We start from the raw sequence: 3,597 nt of genomic DNA, 5'->3' as shown, positions 1-3,597 counted from the left end.
GGGGGTTGGATGAACAGGACCCCGTGGTAGTAGAGGCCGTTGCCGCTGGATGAACAGGACCCCGATCGATCGAGCCGGTGGATGAACAGGACCCCGTGGAGGGGTGGATGAACATGACCCCGTGGAGGGCTGGATGAACAGGGCGACCCCGTGGAGGGCTGGTTTAACAGTAGCCGGTGGAGGGCTAGATGAACAGTAGCCCGTGGAGGGGTGGTTGAACAGGACGCCGTGGAGAGGGCTGGTTGAACAGTAGCCGGTGGAGGAGTGGTGGAGGCTGGATGAACATGAGCCTGTGAATGAACAGTCACAGGTGGAGGCTGGAGGAGGTCGACGGTGGATGAACAGTAGCCCGTGGAGGCAGTCGACGGTGGAGATGAACAGTATCCCGTGGAGTCCCGTTTTGCGGTACGCCACACCCCTCCCAATGAACATGACCCCCGCTTCGACCGTAGCGCTCCAACACAAGTCTGTTTCCTTCGTTTTGCGGTACGCCACACCCCTCCCGATCAACAGGACCCCGTTTCGACTGTACGAGGTCCATTTCCTTCATTTTGCGGTACGCCAGACCCCTCCCGATGAACATGATCCCGTTTCGACCGTGGCCGGTCGAACACAAGGCCGTTTCCTCCGTTCTGCGGTACGCCAGGCCTCGTTTCCATCGGCTGTTCCGTCCAAGCCGGTTGGCTCCCGATGAACACGACATATTCCGTTGCCTCCCGATGAACATGACGCATTCCTTTGCCTCCCCATGAACACGACGACGACGCAATTTCTCTGTTCAGACCCAGCCATGTACACGAGACCTGGCCGTACGTATGCGCGAGTAGGCGTTCGAGACCCCGCCCGTATGTACGTATGTGGCCGTATTTACTTTCTTGCACCCTGGCCGCTGTACGTACGTGTACATGCTACGTGCGCGCCTCTGCTACGACACGTGTGCGCCTCTACTACGACACATGCCCTTCCTTACACGGCCATGGTTCATCGCTGCAGCCTGCAGACAGACCGATCGTATGTACGTACACGTTCGTGACCAGAATGACAATGCTACGTACGCTTCGATCGGGTGGGTCCCGACTGTCAGACACTTCCTTGCGTGCGAAGATGTAGCTGGTTGGTCCCAGCAGTCAGGGGGAAACGTTTTTTTGTGAAATACGGTGGCCCGTCCGGTGGGTCCCTGCTGTCAGGTGGAGGAATCATTATTTTCCGCGTAATAAGGAGGCACTTCCTTGCTGCGGCCGTGGACCCAGCTGTCAGCCTCTCAACGTACAGTACTCTTCCGATGGAAGTCGTTCGTTGACCACACCACGCCAAGAGCACCAAGGCGGTGGACAACAGCGAGGCCTAGGAAGGGAACGATGCGGAGCTGGGGAAGACGCGGCAGTGGATGCCCACGCGGAGAGGAGTACGAGGGTTCACTAGTTCGGCTGTGGTGTGAGGCTGCCGTCGCCGCAGGGCCTGGCCTGCGGTGGGAGTAGTAGGGGGCGGTGAGGCCTCCACGAAAGCACAGCCAGCCACGGGAGGCAAGAGCACGCGGTGGTTTGGACGGTTGGAGCAAGAAAACCAGAGGTTGAAGAAGCAGGACGACCGTTGGATGTTAACAATCCAATGGTCACTGGTGATAGAATCATTTGTTGACTAAGTTGACAAAGCCCTCCGTCCGTGTCAACTTAGTAGGCCCACAAGTCAACCTCCCACTATGGTGGGTCCCAGCTAGCAGGGGGAGTATTCATTTTTTTGTGCATAACAAGGAGGCACTTCCTTGCGTGCGTAGATATAGCTGGTGGGTCCGAGCTATTAGCGGGAGTATTCATTCTTTTTGGCGTAATAAGGAAGTACTTGCTTGCGTGCGGCCATGGACCATGTGGGTCCCAACTAGTAGCCTCTCCATGTACATCCCTCTTCCGATGTTGTCGTTTGTTGACAACGTTGACCACGCCGTGCCGAGAACACCAGCGCGATGGATGACGGCGAGACCCAGGAAGGGAATGACCCGGAGGCAGTGAAGCCACGACAGTGGAGGGATGTGGGTGAGTAGAGGGATGGCCCGTCCATCGGTGGGAGTAGTAGGGGGCGGTGAGGCCCGCGCAGCAGCACAGTCGTCCACGGGAGGCGGGAGCAAGCGGTCCCGCCGGCGCTGGATTTGGCGGCTGGAGCAAGAAGATCAGAGGTTGAAGAAACATGACGACCGTTGGATTGACATCCAACGGTTACGTCTGCTAGAATTGTTTGTTGTCGTATATAATAAGTAAAAAATCTTGCATACGCGTCAACTTAATAGGACCACAAGTCAGACCATTCCCTATTTTTTAAATAATTTATATATAGCTCATTGCAACTTCTTGTGCAATTTATTGTAGTCCGTTTTTTTGTTGGCCAGGGCCAGGGTTAAAAATTTAAATGAAATTTCGCATATTTCTGTGGGTTCCAAACTATTTTTAATACCGAATTGTCGAGCCAAATTTAAAGTACTTTGAAGATATATTTAAACTAGGTTAAAGCCGAGTGAAATTGGAATCTGAAAATGTGAAAAAATTCAGAAATTATAAAGTAATTGCCAATTTGTCATCTGTTTTTATATATACAACCCATTTCATATTACTTTCAAGATTTGCAGGCGTCTTGAAAGAATTGCAGCCCATTAGGGCGTAGAAAAAATAAGTAGGCCCGGATTGGGTATTCTTTAGAAAAAATAAACTGGGCTCATTTTCACAAAAAAAATAGCTGGGCTGGTCATGTGGTGAACATAAAATATAAGCCTGGACTAGACGGGCCACAACCCAGTTGAAACCCTGCTCCGTCTCAACAATAACAAAAAATATACTGCTCGAGTAGCTACGTCCCAGGTGTCAGTCGATCTTGTGCTGTTCTCTTTGTCTATTGACTATATACGCAGACAATGTCGTGGGTCCCAGATGTCAGGAAACCACTAGCAGGAAGCATTTTCTTTTTCCATACGCTCACAATGGAGTATATATATATATATATATATATATATATATATATATATATATATATATATATATATATATAAATGAGGAACTTCCTTGCGTCCGGCCATGGACATGGTGGGCCCCTACTGTCATCCTCTCCACGTACAGTCCTCTGCTGATTCCTCTTGTTTGTTGACCATGTTGTCAACAAGAGAGGGCGGCGCCGCGGCGAGCGCAGCAAAGCGCGCGGAGGATGACGGTGAGGCCTTGGAGGTCGACGTTAATGATTTGGGAGACGGTGGGGCGGCGATGCGTGCGCTAAGGCGCAGCCAGCCATGGGAGGCAGAAGCAAGCGGCCCTGCCGGCGCTGGTTTGGTTTTGGCAGCTGGAGGAAGACAGGACTGAAGAAACACGACAGACTGTAAAAGCAGCAGGAGTACTTAACAACCTTAACTGAAACCAGCAGGGGCACTTAACAACCATAGCTGAAAGTAGTATGAGTACTTATACAGGTTCAACCGTACAAAGCACGCCTCGAACAGTGCTACTTTGCCTACAGTTAACTAAAGGGTGAGGCCGCCAAGCCCCAGGACAAGGCCCATGCGCCACCCTACGCATCCACAACCTTCTGAAAGCGGCTTCATCTCACAATGTGGTCAATAAA

This window comes from Triticum aestivum, chromosome 1D (genome assembly GCF_018294505.1).
Source record: "Triticum aestivum cultivar Chinese Spring chromosome 1D, IWGSC CS RefSeq v2.1, whole genome shotgun sequence".
Classification (NCBI taxonomy): domain Eukaryota; kingdom Viridiplantae; phylum Streptophyta; class Magnoliopsida; order Poales; family Poaceae; genus Triticum; species Triticum aestivum.
This window is presented reverse-complemented; position numbering follows the sequence as displayed.